The following is a 17,552-nucleotide window of genomic DNA, read 5'->3' as shown; positions in this document are numbered from 1 at the left end:
GGTCTACCATGTACAACCTGGAGGCATGCCAGGCAAGGCTCACTCATGGGCAGAGAGAAGGCTCTGGGCCAATGGTGTGATCTGGTTCAGTGTCTGTGAAATCAGTTGCTTTCTCATGCAAAGACTAAAGAAAATGCTTACATTTCCATCCCAGTAATTAATATGCTTTTTAAAATGTAAAATAGACAACATAAAATTTACCATTTCAACCAATTTTAAGTACAATTCAGTGGCCTAAATTATATTCACAAGGTGGTGCAATCATCAACACTGTTACCGAAATTTTTAAATCATCCCCCTCAAAAGGTTATATTACCATTAAGAAATGGGTTCCACTTTCTCCTTCCCACCAGGCCCTAGCAACCTCTAATCTACTTTCTGTCTCACTGAATTTGCCTGTTCTAGGTATTTCATATAAGAAAAATCATACCACATTTGTCCTTTTGTGTTTGGCTTATTTCACTTAGCCTCGTGTTTTCAAGGTTCATGCATGCAGTAAAATATAACAGAACTTCATCTATTGGTTTTTGATCATAGATAGTCATACTAATTTTCTCTTGAAACATTTTTATGTTTTTCAATGCAAAAATGAATTTTTTCTCCTTTTTCTTTCATATTATATGACCTTAGTAACAGTTTTTTTTTTTTTTTCACTTTTCCCAGTGGATACTGTTATAGTTGTGTGCTTATTGATTCATGCTGATGAATAGTAATTTCATGCAAGCTATCCTGGCATGTAGGGTTCATTTTTCATGTGATCTGCATAAAAATAGTAGTGGTGAATATTAATCAAGTAAGAATGCGGACCTGAATTTCAAAAAAAGCTTAATTAGAATACACATGTCATATGAGCCATCCCATTGCAGGAAAAGTATGCTCCATATATTTGTAGCTTAAGACTTCTTTCTTGTTCCAACCTATGAAGTGATATGTGTCACCGTAGGAATACGAAATGGGGGTGGGTGGGGCAGAACTGCTCCTCTCACGTGACATTCTCAAGATTGATTTTTATTATCAGTACCATATTTTACACCAAATTAAAATTGCTTTCCCAAGGACAAAAATGTGGGTTTATAACTAAAAACTTGGCTATAGTAAGTTTACTTATTGAAAAATTTATATGTCAAAGTCCTGTGCTGGGTGCCACATAGGAGACACAAAGAAATAAAATTCTCTAGGGAAATCCAGTCTAATGAATGTATCTTTAGGAAATTTATACCCATATGGATACAGTTCAGGATGTAAATATATTTGTCACAAACATCAGAAAGTTAAACAGCAACACAGAATTAAAGCATGTATCAAGATCACAGTAAAAGTGATGTCAAAGGATAAGTAATAGTAACTAAATGAACTCTGCAGTGCAGTGGCATTTAACATTTGTATTTGAAACAGTAAAACCCTTTTGCTCTCCAAAGGGAATCTTAAACCAAGTATGTTAAAAGTGTGTATATGTGTGTGTGTGTGGTGGGAGGTGGGGAGTGTTAGCCACTCAGCTGTGTCAGACTCTCTGCAACCCCATAGACAGTAGCCCGCAAGGCTCCTCTGTTCATGGGGTTCTCAAGGCAAGAATACTGGAGTAGGTTGCCATGCCCTCCTCCAAGGGATCTTCCCAACCCAGGGATCAAACCTGGGTCTCCTGCATTGCAGGCAGATTCTTTACCTTTTGAGCTACCAGGGAGGCCCTAAAAGTGGGGGCGGGAGAGGCAAAGACTTTTTTATTGCTAGAAGCCAGAGTTCTAGATTCAGTTCTGCCAACTGTATGACCTGAAACTATTTACCTAAATTTTCTGTCAATTTCCTTATTAACAGATGGGATTAATAATGGGATTGTTGATAGAATTAAAAATAATGGAGTATGTAAAGCATTCAAAAGTGTCTGGAAGGACCAAATACATCTTCACGATTAATACAGGTTTAACTCATTTTATTAAGCTTTGTTTTATTGCCCTTCACAGATTCTGCATTTTTTTTTTAAATAAGTTGAAGGTTTGTGGCAATTGTGGGTTGAGCATAATTTTTCCAAAAGCACTTGCTCACTTTCACGTCTCTTGTGTCACATTTTGGTAATTCTCCCGACATTTCAAGTACTTTCATTCTTATTATATTTGTTATAGTGATGTGTGATCAGGGATCTCTGATGCTACAATTCTGATTGTTTGGGGGCAGCGTGCACCTCACCCATATAAGACAGTGAACTTGACAGGTACTGTGTGTGCGTTCTGACTGCTCTACTCTCCCTTCCTCTCCTCCCCCTCCCTATTCCCTGAGACACAAGAATTTGAAATTAGGCTAACTAATAACCCTACTGCTACTGCTAAGTCACTTCAGTCATGTCCGACTCTGCGACCCCATAGATGGCAGCCCACCAGGCTCCCCTGTCCCTGGGATTCTCTAGGCAAGAACACTGGAGTGGATTGCCATTTCCTTCTCCAATGCATGAAAGTGAAAAGTGAAAGTGAAGCTGCTCAGTCATGTCCGACTCTTAGCGACCCCACGGACTGCAGCTCACCAGGCTCCTCCGTCCATGGGATTTTCCAGGCAAGCATACTGGAATAGGGTGCTACAGTGGCCTCTAAATGTTTAAGTGAAAGCAAGAGTAGAATGTCTTTAACTTTAAAACAAACGCTAAACACGATTAAACTTAGTGAAGAAGGCTTGTCGAAAGCCAACACAGGCCCAAAGCTAGGCCTCTTTTGCCAAATGGTTAACCAAGTTGTGAAGGTAAAGGAAAATTTCTGGAAGGAAATTACAAGTGCTACTTCAGTGAGCACACGAATAGTAAGAAAGCAAAACAGCCTTATTGCTGATATGGAGACAGTTATAAAGATGGAAAGAGGGTCAAACCAGCCACAATATTCCCTTAAACCTAAGCCTGATCCACAGCAAGGCCCTAACTCTCTTCAATTCTGTGAACACTGACAGAGGTAAGGAAGTTGCATAAGAAAAGTTTGAAGCTAGCAGAGGTTACTTCCTGAGGTTTAAGGACGGAAGCTGTCTCCAAAACATAAAAATGCAAAATGAGGCCACAAATGATGATGTAGATGCTGCAACAAGTTATCCAGAAAATACAGCTAACATAATTAATGAAAGCAGCTAACTAAACAGCAGATTTTCATGTAAATGAAATGACCTTCTATTGGACGAAGATCCCGTCTAGATCTTTGGTAGCTAAGAGACGAGAAGTCAATGTCTGGCTTCAAAGGACAGGCTGACTCTCTTGTCAGGGGTGAATGCAGCTGGTGACTTGAAGTTGAAGCCAGTGCTCATTTACCACTCTGAAATCTAGGACCCTTAAGAATTATGCTAAGTCTACTCTGCCCGGGCTCTATAAATGAAACAACAAAGCCTGGATGAAAGCACATCTGTTTACAACATAGTTACTGAGTGTGTAAAGCCCACTGTTGAGATCAACTGCTCAGAAAAAAAGTTTCCTTTCAAAATACCACTGCTCCTTGACAAAGCACCCGGCTACCTAAGAGCTGTGATGGAGATGTACAAGGAGATTTATGTTGCTTCCAGGCCTCCAACACAACATCTGTCTGCAGCCTTTGGATCAAAGAGTAACTTTGATTTTCAAGTCTGATTATGTAAGAAATACATTTCGTTAAGGCTAATGATTTCTCTGATGGATCTGGGGAAAGTAAACTGAAAACCTTCTGGAAAGGATTCACCATGCTAAATTCCATTAAGGATATTCAAGACTCATGGGAAGAGGTCAAAACGTCAACATTAACAGGAGTTTGGAAGAAGTTGATTCCAACACTTACAGATGACTTTGAGGGGTTCAAGACTTCAGTGGAGGAAATAACTACAGATGTGGTAGAAATAGCAAGAGAATTAGAAGCAGAATCTGAAGATGTGACTGAATTGCCACAATCTCACGATAAACCTTTAATGAAGACACAAAATTACAGAGGGAAGTTGGGCCAGTGCCAGGTGGCATCACATAGGGACCAACATGGAACTTTATATGAAGGAGAAAGAAACATCAGCCTTGTTTAATTCATTGTTAAATCTGGTCTCTGTTACTTCAGCCAAACAGATTCCCTGACTAATACTCCATCATTCACATGTATATGTGTAACTGATTCACTGTGCTGTGCAGCAGAAACCAACACAGCACTGTAAAGCACCTATCAGATCAGATCAGATCAGATCAGTCGCTCAGTCATGTCCGACTCTTTGGGACCCCATGAATCGCAGCACACCAGGCCTCCCTGTCCATCACCAACTCCCGGAGTTCACTCAGACTCACGTCCATTGAGTCAGTGATGCCATCCAGCCTAATTTAATGAATGAGGAGGTGTTTTACTGATGAGCAAAGTGGTTTTGTGAGACAGAAGCCATTCCTGGTGAAAATTACTGAAATGACAACAAAGGGTTTAGAATATTCCATAAACTTAATTGATGAAGCAGCAGCAGGGTTTGAGAGGACTAATTTTGGCAGAACTTCTACTGTGAGGAGATCTGCTGGATCATAGAAAAAGCAAGGGAATTCCAGAAAAATATCTACTGCTGCTTCATTGACTACTCTAAAGCCTTTGTGTGGGTCACAGCAAACTGTGGAAGATTCTGAAAGAGACGGGAATACCATCTTACCTGCTTCCTGAGAAACCTGTATGCAGGTCAAGAAGCAATTTAGAACTGGACATGGAACAATGGATGGCTTCAAAACTATATTGTCACCCTGCTTGTTTAACTTATATGCAGAGTACATCATGCGAAATGCCAGGATTGATGAAGCATAAGCTGGAATCAAGATTGCCGGGAGAAATATCAATAACCTCAGATATGCAGATGACACCACCCTTATGGCAGAAAGCAAACAAGAACTAAAGAGCCTCTTGATGAAAGTGAAAGAGGAGAGTGAAAAAGTAGGCTTAAAATTCAACATTCACAAAACAAAGATCATGGCATCTGGTCCTATTACTTCATGGCAAATAGATGGGGAAACAATGAAAACAGCGACAGACTATTTTCTTGGGCTCCAAAATCACTGCAGACCATGACTGCACCCATGAAATTAACAGAGGCTTGCTATTTGGAAGAAAGGCTATGACAAACGTAGATGGTGTATCAAAAAGCAGAGACATCACTTTGCCAACAAAGGTCCATAGTCAACGCTATGGTTTCTCCAGTGGTCATGTACAGATGTATGAGCTGGACCATAAAGAAGGCTGAGCACTGGAGAATCAAGGCTTTCAAACTTGGTAATGGACAAGACTCTTGAGAGTCAGCGGAGAAGGCGATGGCACCCCACTCCAGTACTCTTGCCTGGAAAATCCCATGGACGGAGGAGCCTGGTAGGCTGCAGTTCATGGGGTCACTAAAGTCAGACACGACTAAGCAACTGCACTTTCACTTTTCACTTTCATGCATTGGAGAAGGAAATGGCAACCCACTCCAGTGTTCTTGCCTGGAGAATCCCAGGGATGGGGGAGCCTGGTGGGCTGCCGTCTATGGGGTCGCACAGAGTCGGACATGACTGAAGGGACACAGCAGCAATAGCAGCAGCTTGAGAGTCAGGGATCAAACCAGTCCATCCTAACGGAAATCAATCCTGAATAGTCATTGGAAGGACTGATGCTGAAGCTGAAGCTCCAATACTTTGGCCACCTGATGGAAAGAATCAACTCATTGGAAAAGACCCTGATGCTGGGAAAGATTGAAGGCAGGAGGAGAAGGGGGCAACAGAGGATGAGATGATTGAATAGCATCACCAACTCAATGGACATGAGTTTGAGCAGGCTCCGGGAGATGGTGAAGGACAGGGAAGCCTGGCGTGCTGCAGTCCATGGGGTCGCAAACAGTCAAACACAACTGAGCAACTGAACAATAACTACTGGGAGTAAAAGGCTACTGCACACTACAGAGAAATCATTCATAAAAGGAAGAGTTAATTGAGGCAGCAAATTTCACTGCTGTCTCATTTTAAGAAACTATCACAGCCATGCCAAACTTCACTGACCACCATCCTGACCAATCAGCAGCCTCCAATATCAAGGCAAGGCCTTCCACCAGCAAAGGAGTCAGATGATGGCTACCATTTTTTAACAAAAGTACTTTTTAAATTAAGGTTTGTACATTGCTTTTTTAGATATAATGCTTTTGCCCATTTCACAGATTGCAGTATAGTGTAACCATATCTTTTACAGGCACTGGGAAACCAAAAGCACTATGATGCACTTTTACTGTGATATATTTGCTCTATTGCAGTGATCTGGAAAGTAACCCATGATATTCTCAAGGTATACCTATACCTGTCAAGACATGATCTTATAAAAGTAAGATATCCAACAATGAAATTAAGTCTAAATTCCTCAAATATCCATTCTTCAATTTTTACTTTGTCATATCTAATAGGTAAGGATCAACTTTATATCATTAACTGATGAGTAATCTAAATTACTAATTATGGGAAGACGCTTACTTAATTTATATCAATATTTCACTGTGATCAAATAAACAAAACTACCAATAAGGCTAAAACAAATGTACATTTTGAGGCACCTTACAATAAGGAACAGTAAAGAGCCTGATAAATTACCTTCCCTGTTTAAAGATTCCTTTACTGATATGTGAAAACCAGTAAAAGTTATCAAAAGAATCTGAATAAAAAGATATCGAGAGATGCCCTTTGTATAAACACTAAAGGCAATAAAATGTAATAAAATGATAAAATCAAAAAGGCAACCTTCAAATTCATGAGAGAAATGGGGGAAAAGATGACCTGAAAACTAAAGTTTAATGTGACATTTTTTATTTTATTGAAAGCCACAGAGCCCTAGAGTCTATATTAAAGGCAATCTGATAGGATTTAAAATACTAAATAAAAAATACTAAGAACAATTGTAGAGAATTTGAAAGTATCTGAAAATAACATAGGATAAATAAAGATAATAATAAGAGATTTTTAACTCTAAAATGGAGCTAGAGGAGGCTGCTGCTTAGGGAGAAGAAAGCTGGAGTGCAAAGCCCCAACTATCAAGTGCAAATTGAAAAACAAACTAACGCTGAAAGAGAGGTCAATACTCCTCCAAAGGAAAAGGAAGGATGGGGTTAAACAAACTTCACTGGCTACACGATTTTTCCTACAGTCAATGTTATTGCACTGCACCAACATACCTACCTATGTCAAGAAACAATGAAATTACTTAATGTTTTAAAACAGTAAAAAGTGTTGAGGCCCTATGATCTCTTAAGCATATTCAAATATAATATTTCATTCCAAAATATTAGAGTCCAAAAGAAGTTCAGATTAAGGAACAACCATTTAATTCTGAGCACTGGGAAAGATGTCACAAAAAAAGATAGCATTTGATATTAAACAATAGGAATGGAAGACAGGAATCTTTAATGGAAGGAACAAAAACAGCATCTAAAAAAATAAAATGTAGAACAGGTATGGGATACACAGTAGGAATGGTGATATGGAATACTGGAGACAGGATAGAACATGCAAGAGCAATTTTGATGATTGATCAAAGAATTTTAGGGCAATCAGAAACCAATGAAGGCTTTCCACAGATGAAATGGTATAATTAATCTCCCTACTACGTGTTTAATCTGATTACAATGGATTTTTAAAGGAAAAACTAGGAAGGAGACCTCATTATGAACTTGTTTATTAGAATGATGAATGAAAAGTTGCAGAGCACTTTAGACATTGTCTGACTCCATTCCTTCAGTTGTCAGGCTCAGAGAGTATAACCTACTCATGGTCAGCTGAAGAATTATTAACAGAGGTTATGAGGTTTCCATACAATGAACTCATAAGTACCCTCATATCTAATATGTTTTCTAAGGATACAGATAGCTATCCTTAATGCCCCAAATTTATACCATCACTTCCTAAATGAACTGAAACCTGCTATCCATCTGTCTTTCTTTTCTTTATTTCCACAAATACTTCCTGAACCCCTATTAAGGGTCAGGTACTATTCGAAAATATAAAGAAAACATTAGTTCCCTTCCTAGGTGGACTTAAAGTTCAATAGTAGAAACAAGACAAAAAACAAATCAAGACAAAAGATGACACAGTGATAGGCATTATGGATAAAAGTTATGTTGGGTCAGAAGGAAAATAAGTGCAGAATGGAAGGTATTACTATTATATAGAGAGTAACCACAGAATGCTTTTCTCATAGGATGACATGCATGTGGTGAAAGCTGGAGAAGAGTGGCCCACAAAAATGGAACAATAAATACAAAAATCCATAACAGATAAGCACTCAGCCTGCCTGAATGAGGGAGGGAGGTAAGAGGAGGAAACGAGGGAAACAGCCAGGAAGTTTCAAATCGTGTAGACTTTCCGGGTCACTGAGAAGGCTTTACCACTGCAATCATCTCAGAAACAATGCAAACAGAAGACAATGGAGCATCTTTAATGTGTTGAAATTAAAGAAAGTAATAGGGGCCTGTCAAGAAAAAAAAGCAAGCCAAGCTAGAATTTTATACCAAACAAAAACATTTAAAATGAAGCAAAATAAAAATTTTAGTTAAATGCAAAGATAATTTGGTACCAGAAGACTTGAAACTTAAAAATTTTAAAGGAAACTGATGGAAAAGAATACCAGATGGAAATCCAGATAAATCCAAAGATAGATTAGAAATGCTATGTATGTGACAAAAACTTTGACTCCACACTTCCAATGAAGGGGGCACACGTTTGATCCCTGGTCAGTGAATTAAGATCCCACATGCTGCATGGCTTGGTCAAAAAAAAAAAGAATAAAAAAATTTGTTCCACATTTTAAAATTGTACTTGAAAGATAATTTATCGTTTAAAGTAAAGATGACAATATACGGTGGGGTTTATAATACATACAAGTAAAACTTATGATGAAATGGCACCAAAAATGGGAGGGGGCAAATGGAAGTATACTATTATTATAACATCCATACATTACATGTTGTGTATGATATTATTTAATAGTAGAGATAAACAGATAAGTTAGAGATAAATATTTTAAATCCTAGAGCAACAACAAAAAGTAAAACATAGTTAATAAACCAATAAAAGAGATAAAATGGAATATTTAAAAATATTCAATTCAAAGGAAATCAGAACAAGAAATGAACAAGAAAAAACAAGTATACTTAAGAGAACTTGGCAAGAAAAGTGACTACCAAGCAACATGTGTAAGCTAGTCTGACTCAGCATATCCACTGGGAATAAAGGTGAAAATCAACATCTTCACTAATGGAGGTAAACGTTTACCTGTAAGTTTCACAGGTGATTTATTGTAATATGCTCATTTTGCATATTCCCTTTCAATCTGTCACATTGCACATGGTTTTCAAAATCAAGAGATGTTTTTAATTAGCCAACTAGATTACTGATACCTACTCATTCAAATAAGCTTTTGGAAATACTGCTACTGCTGCTAAGTCGCTTTAGTCGTGTCTGACTCTGTGCGACCCCAAAGACGGCAGCCCACCAGGCTCCCCCGTCCCTGGGATTCTCCAGGCAAGAACACTGGAGTGGGTTGCCATTTCCTTCTCCAACGTGTGAAAGTGAAGTCACTCAGGAAATACTAGATACCACCAAATAAAAACAGTGGTTGAGGATATATAAGAAGAAAATCAAGTAAAATATTCAATGGAAATAGTTATTTGCAAAACCCTAGTCTTTGCAGCAAAAGAGACACTGATGTATAGAACAGTCTTATGGACTCTGTGGGAGATGGAGAGGGTGGGAAGATTTGGGAGAATGGCATTGAAACATGTATAATATCATGTATGAAACAAGTCGCCAGTCCAGGTTCGATGCACAATACTGGATGCTTGGGGCTGGTGCACTGGGACGACCCAGAGGGATGGTATGGGGAGGCAGGCGGGAGGAGGGTTCAGGATGGGGAACACATGTATACCTGTGGCGGATTCATTTTGATATTTGGCAAAACTAATACAATATTTTAAAGTTTAAAAATAAAATAAAATAAAAAATAAAACAGAAAACTTAATAGACAAAAGTCTAGAAGGAAGTAACATGGAAATCTTATTTATGCTGGTAATTTTTTCAGTGTTTCCATCACCATTATTAAAGGATTTTTCAATAGTTTCTGACACACACACACACACACACACAAAAAAAACCCTAGTCTTTGGTTCATGGAACCATTTTGTATCTCATGTACTATACAGTTCCTTGATCAACATGCAACAGTCACATCAACATATCTGTTTGCAAAATTACACTCTTATTTCATAGTATGATAAGGATTAAACACATTAGAATTCATGTTGGCAGAGGCAAATAAAACCAAAAAAAGTTTCTGTTTTAAACATAAACAATTATCTTGTCAATGTTAATTTATCCTATTTGATTAAATTTAATTGGCAAAAACCACAGGCTCAATGTAAAACTGGTTACAGCAAGAACAACTCCTTCCAAGAGCCAGTCCAGACTTTTGAGCAGGCCTGGACGAGACCTGGAAAGAGCACAGGTGATCAGGCCCTGAGGTGGAGAAGCCCACCAACTCTTTTCAACAGAAAAAGTGCAGAACTGCTCCCTGACTCATTTATGGGCCCACTCAGAGAAGACTGTAGCTCTCCAGGTACTGGAGATAAGACACCAAGCAGACAACATAGAGTACATCCATCTCCTCATTTTGGCTTGAAACTAGAATACCTTCTGTATCTCAACGCAGATCTGGAATGCCAATGGAGCATGAGCTGCTTGTCTACTCAGCACCCACCACTCCCTTACAGTCTTACAGCTTACTGCGGGCCACAGCTACTCTCTGCCTCAGAGTGTTCATTGGCTAGAAGCGTGTAGACAGCAGGCCAGAGTATCAGGGAGAAGCTAGCCACCAAAGCTAGGCAGGAGTTGATGAATCACACTGCCAATTATTATGGTAAGAGGTCATCAACTGTAAAATTCATCCTAACTTCAAAGATATTGAAATATGGGAGAAAATGTTCATGTTAGTTTCAAATAATATGACTCTAATAATATGATAAGTGAAAACAGCCAGAGATCAAAAAAATCTACACCTGCTTCCCCACATATATCTAACATGAGTCTAGTCTAACTCCACACGCAGGCTGAGAAATGGAGCAGAAATTAGTCCTGCTGTGGCCCAGCACTTAACATGAATGGTAACTGAGAGCTGTCACAGGCATCACTCCTCAACCCCTCAAACAGACACCACACCAGGCTACAACATGCCCACCATATGTCAAGCCCAATGTGTGGGTCCTCTGAGGGAAAATGTCTTAACTCCAGCCTGATGGATATGATAGGCTGGAGGGGAGGTAAGGCAAGTACTAAATAATTATACAGAATAATTAACAGAATGAGGTAATGTCATTAATTGGGTTTTAATAAAATACGTGTATGTGCACAGTCATTCAATCATGTCTGATTCTTGCGACTCCATGGACTGTGTAGCCCACCAGGCTCCTCTGTCCATGGGATTTTCCAGGCAGGAATACTGGAGTGGGTTGCCATTTCTTCCCCCAGAGGATTTTCCTGACACAGGGATCGAACCCACCTCTCCTGCAATGGCAGGCTATTCTTTACTACTGAGCCACCTGGAAAATCCTCAACAAACCTATAAGAGTTCACAGAAAGGAAAGAGGAATGTAGACCAACTAGATCAGGCAAAGTTTCAGTATCAAGCTGGCATAAGGACTGTGCGAGCATCTGTAGGAGATGAGGGAGGCAAGAAACAAAAGAAAATAAAAAGGATATGGGCAGGTTCCGGACATTCTGGTAGAAAACTAAATATTTTTATCTCACTGAAGCAAAGGTACAATGGAAAATGAAGCTAGAAATATAGAGTACTGGCAGGCAAGGAGAGGCACTAAAAGTTTTCCAGTAGAGAAAACGACATGACCAGAAAGCAGGGGGCATCCCCTAAAGAATGCTTGGATACACTGAATTTAAAGGGCTTCTGGGACATCTTGGTGATCTTTCTCACCTATTGCAAGGGCCCAGAATCCAGTTAGATATGAGTCAGGAAAGCAAAAGAAAGATGTGAACTGGGAATTTTATTTAGGACTCATCTGGACTCCTCTAAGACTCACTAGGGCTTCCCAGGTGGCTCAATCGGTAAAGAATCTGCCTGCAGTGCAGAAGACCCAGGTTCAACCCCTGGGTCAGGAAGATCCCCTGGAGAAGGGAATGGCAATTCACTCCAGTATTCTTGCCTGGAAAATCCTATGGCAAGAGGAGCCTGGCGGGCTACAGCCCATGGGGTCAGAAGAGTCAGACATGACTTAGCGACTAAACCATCACCATTTGGACCAAATAATAGCTGAAGTTATGAAATAAGATGTTTCACTGAAAGGATGTGATACATAAGGGGGAAAAAAAAAGGAACTCAGAGAAATAATCTGAGGAACATCACCATTAGTGGGATGAGCAGAAGAGCTCACAAAGAATAAGAAGTAGCAACCACGTAAGTGGAAAGAAAATCAGGAGAGCAGGAAAACAGCATGTAAGAAAAAGAGACATCAATACCGACAAATTTCATAGCAAGATGGAGTAAGAACCAAAACACATTCCCAGGGATTTAGGCTGTTGATGGCCTGACTAAAAGCAGTTTAAGTGGAGTGGCCGGAATGGGAGTGGAGTGCACACTGGGAGGTCAGACCAGACTCCCCTTGAGCTGAGCCAAAGGTGGTTCAGTGGTAAAGAATCTGCCTGCCAATACAGGAGAAGCAGGTGCAATTCCTGGAGGGGGAAGATACCCTGGAAGAGGAAGTGGCGACCCACTCTAGTATTTTTGCCTGGAGAATTCCATGGATAGAAGAACCTGGCAGGCTACAGTACATGCGGTTGCAAAGAGTGAGACATGACTGAGCAACTGAGCATCCATCCAAGCTGAGTCAAAGTGACCCAGATGAACAGGGTAAGTCATCAGGTGGAAGAAGAAGAAAATAGCATCTGCAAAGGATGAGTTGGATCCAATTTCAAGATGTTTATCCTAAACAAAAAGAGCTGTAAAGCACACATTAAAATATTTTCAAATTCAGCAAGCATAACAAGAACTTGTTATTTTGAGCAAAATAATATTAATCACAATGTTAACTTTTTGAGGAAAAAGAAACTAATCAAAACTCTCATAAATACACTGCTCAGCAAAATTTTATGAAAAGGTATATGAACAAGGTCACACCTTTTGTATGACCAATTTCTAAAAGGAACAAATCTATACGTATCTGCTACATTAATTACTCTCCAATTCTGCCACAGTCTGTTCAAGCTCAACCTAGGCAGTGAAACTTCAATCTTAAATCTTCATTTTTACTCAGTTCTCCTTTTCTTAAGAAGGAGCCATTAAAAAAAAAAAAAACTCAAAATGTCCTTTATCTTTATTGAAATTTAGAAAAATCAGTCAGTTCCTAAAAAGCCACATTTCCAGCTACACTGCAGGAGAAAAAAAAAGAGACATCACACAGTATATGTACGTTTTTGACCTCCCTGTATGACTACAGATGCCACACCAGAGTCGTGATGAAAAAGTTATGTCAAACTCAGATTGGACCATAAGTGTGAAAGTGCCAGCTCCTTTAGCACTTGCTCAAAGGAAACTATCAGAGCCACTTATTATCAACTGCTTGGACAAAGCAGAACTGTCAGTTATGGGATGGGCTACAAAAAATAGACACAATTCCTAATTACATCCATTCTTTCGTTGTAATTACTCTGGAGAGTGATTACATATTTAACTTGGCTATCTTTTTTAAAAAATAAGTAGCTTTAATGAAAGTATTTTAGATAGTGATGCCACCATACATCAATTAGAAAGTTAATCATTCTCCTTGTTCTCACAGAACAGTTTTAAAGGAGGTGGGGAGGTACTAGCGTTCAGTGCTTTTTAAAAAGTTAATTAGAGGGCACCCAGTAAAGAGAGGGCCTTCCCAGGTGGTGTTAGTGGCAAAGAACCCGCCTGCCAATGCAGGAGATGTGGGTTCAATCCCTGGGCCAGGAAGATCCCCTGGAGGAGGGCACGGCAACCCACTCCAGTATTGTTCCCTGGAAAATCGCATGGACAAAGGAGCCCATCAGGCTCCGGTCTACAGGGTTGCAAAGAGCTGGACGCGACTGAAGCAACTTGGCATGCATGCAGCAAGAGAAAACATCCAGGAAATAGAGTTTATCAAAAACTCAAAATATGTAATCTGCACAGAGTCAAGAAACAGCAAGAGATCCTCGTCAGTGGGCTCACTTCAGGAGAAAAAAAAAATTCTCTTCACCGTGTCAGGTTTAATTTTCAATATTCTACGAGACTTCACTACGTAATAAATGATTACTCTAGAATCGTTCTTAGAATATTTCCGAGAGACAAAGGGCAAACAAAGTCATAAGCTCTGACTAACAAAGCTCAAAATTAGCTCAAATACACTACAGATTGAACTATAAATAAGAAAGTTTTCATATAATGGAATCCAAGATATTACCAATCAGCAGGTAAATCATGTGCTACAACTGTGGCACACATTACCCTCACCCTAGATTCATTAATAATAAAGCAATTTATTTCCATCCAAAGTACTCCATCTTAAAACGCAAACTCATTATGATTTTATGTAGGCAAAGGTGCCATCACTAGCATTTAGTGTTAGAGGTGACTTTCAAAACATACACACAAGCTTATCTTCCAGTCTTATCAGCCTTCCTGTATGTTACTTTATACATATTTTATGCCATTCTTCCGCTGCCTTCCAGAATCCCATTAGTAATCCCACACACTTCGCTCAAGATGATTCGGGCCACACAATAAAATGGTATTCTGTGTCAGCTATATTTCACAGTCTCGTTTAACTAAATAAGATCAAATGAAAGAAGGCGTATGAAAGTGGATTTTGCACAGTCTACCACATAGAAGACATTTAATAAACATGTGTAACCTGAATTCAGCACAAGCCCTCTGACACCAAATCATTAAGAATTAGAAGGTTCACATTTAACAGCAAGTAGACTAACATCATTGCAACAGCTTGAGGACAAATGGAATATACGGAGAATGGAACACAGGAAGAAGTAAAAGGATTTGACAGAATGCAGGTAAGACACGAGAGTAATGTAAAAGATTCCCAGATCCAACATCCTTCAGCTATACTCTCATCAAGACAAAACAGTCCATAGTCTTTTTTTTTTTTTTACAACCTTTCACTGTTTTGAGTTATCATAGTCAACCCCTCCAAAATCATTATCTAATGTGATAAGAACTAAATGAAGTATCAGGGTAAACTGATACTTCATTTTTGCCCCTGAACATGATTCTTTACCTAGAGTCAACGAGTAAGTTTTGTGAGATCTGCTTGTCTGCTATTCTTGCGAAATGTGTATAAATGCCTTTTTCTACAAAGAGGTTTCATAAATTAATTTTCTTATTGCATGAGTAAGACCACAAAATAAACAGAGCAGCAGAATTTCAAGTGAAGGCATTTTATTTATACTCCAAAGTTTCTTTTTTAAGAGTAGTTTGTTAAGCAAAAAGCATTCTGAGAAACTGTGTGTGCGTGCTAAGTCACTCCAGTCGTGTCCAACTTTGTGGGACCCTATGGACTGTAGCCCACCAAGTTCCTCTGTCCAGGGGAACTCTCCAAGCAAGAATACCGGAGTGGGTTGCCGTGCCCTCCTCCAGGGGATCTTCCCAACCCAAGTCGAGCCCATGTCTCTTACATCTCCTGCATTGGCAGGTGGGTTCTTTACCACTGCACCACCTGAGAAACTGTAATACTAGATAAAGCACAACCAAGACAAAACCTATCGCTCCTCTCTGAGTTAGGAAAATCATCAGAAAATACTGAGAAGTCCAAAATGGCTTTAGAGGGTGGAGGAAAAGGAACAGTGCCAAGGTGCTGAGATTCTAAACGAGACGAATTCCAAACAGAAGGTACAAAGAGACTGAAGAAAAAAACCACACAGAATAGGATGCCCCCATGACAATGAGATTTCCTCGACTACAATTTTCCCTACATTCTCCAATACTGCAGCTTCACCAAGGGGACAGACCTACCCTAACAGTCTTCGTACCACGTGTCCCAGCTCAACACCTGTCACATAGCTGTTATTCAACATTTCATGAATCAACAATGCAAGTAAGAGTTGGAAGCAAATGCCAAGTTTTAAAAAGTTGGGGGGCCAGAAGTTTTTAGCAGTAGTTATGTTCAAATTCACCAACTTGAGAAATAAAATGTATAGATCCCAAAATATATGAGAGGAAAATTGTTATAAAACTTTCTTCCTTGTTTTAATAAATCTATAAAACAAAAGTAGAAGAATGCAAAAGAACTTAATCTTCCTAAAGTGAATGGAGATTTACAAGTTTAAATTTCTTAACTGGAGATGGGAGCTTTATTAATTTTTTTTAATTTAAATTTATTTATTTTAATTAGAGGCTAATTACTTTACAATATTGTATTGGTTTTGCCATACATCAACATGAATCCATCACAGGTGTACACATGTTCCCCATCCTGAACCCTCCTCCCTCCTCCCTCCTCCCTCCCCATACCATCCCTCTGGGTTATCCCAGTGCACCAGCCCCAAGCTTCCTGTATCCTCCATCGAACCTGGACTGGCGATTCGTTTCTTATATGATATTATACATGTTTCAATGCCATTCTCCCAAATCATCCCACCCGCCCTCTCCCACAGAGTCCAAAAGACTGTTCTATACATCTATGTCTCTTTTGCCGTCTTGCATACAGGGTTATCGTTACCATCTTTCTAAATTCCATATATATGCGTTAGTATACTGTATTGGTGCTTTTCTTTCTGGCTTGCTTCACTCTGTATAATAGGCTCCAGTTTCATCCATCTCATTAAAACTGATTCAAATGTATTCTTTTTAATGGCTGAGTAATACTCCATTGTGTATACGTACCACAGCTTTCTTATCCATTCATCTGCTGATGGACATCTAGGTTGCTTCCATGTCCTGGCTATTATAAACAGTGCTGCAACGAACATTGGGGTTTATTTTTATAGTATCTCAGTCATCAGGCAGCAATTTAAAAAAAACCTACAGTTGTCCCTTTAATTTTTTATTTTAAAATAAATTTAAACTTACAGAAACCTTGAATAGTACAAAGAATTCCCAAATACACTTCATCCAATTTCCACTAATATTAATATTTTACTTAATTGTACCATAATTATCAAAACTAAGAAACAAAAATTGATGAAATCATCAAGTAAACTACAGGCTTTACTCAGACTTCATTCAACTAAATATTTGCACTAAGATCCTTGTTCTGTCCAGGATTCTACAGTGCATTTAGGTACCCTGCATATCTTTAGTCTTCTTCAGTCTGTGGTAATCCTTAAGTCTTTCCTTGTGTTTGACATTTGATACCATTGAAGAGTAATGATCAAGTATTTAACATCTGTCTGATGTTTTTTCACAATTAAATTGAGGTTATGCATTTTGGCAAGAATACCACAAAGGTGAGGTGCTCTTGTCTTCGTTAAGGTGGAATTTTCCAGGTTAATCCACTGTAAAGATACTCTCTTTCCCTTGTAATTAATATCTTGGAAGGGACATTCTAAGATTCTGCAAATATCCTGTTTCTAATCACACTATCAT

General features: G+C 39.0%; 1 protein-coding gene across 2 annotated transcripts in view; it reads right to left on the bottom strand.

Moving 5' to 3' along the window:
• Positions 1 to 17,552, bottom strand: part of SMYD3 (SET and MYND domain containing 3) — a 748,778-nt gene that overhangs the window by 635,459 nt on the left and 95,767 nt on the right. The gene's annotated exons all lie outside the window — the stretch shown is intronic.

The sequence above is a fragment of the Bison bison genome, unplaced genomic scaffold (assembly GCF_000754665.1).
Source record: "Bison bison bison isolate TAMUID 2011002044 unplaced genomic scaffold, Bison_UMD1.0 scf7180017864317, whole genome shotgun sequence".
Classification (NCBI taxonomy): Eukaryota; Metazoa; Chordata; class Mammalia; order Artiodactyla; family Bovidae; genus Bison; species Bison bison.
The sequence above is the reverse complement of the archived record's forward strand: the minus strand, read 5'-3'. Positions and strand labels throughout refer to the sequence as shown.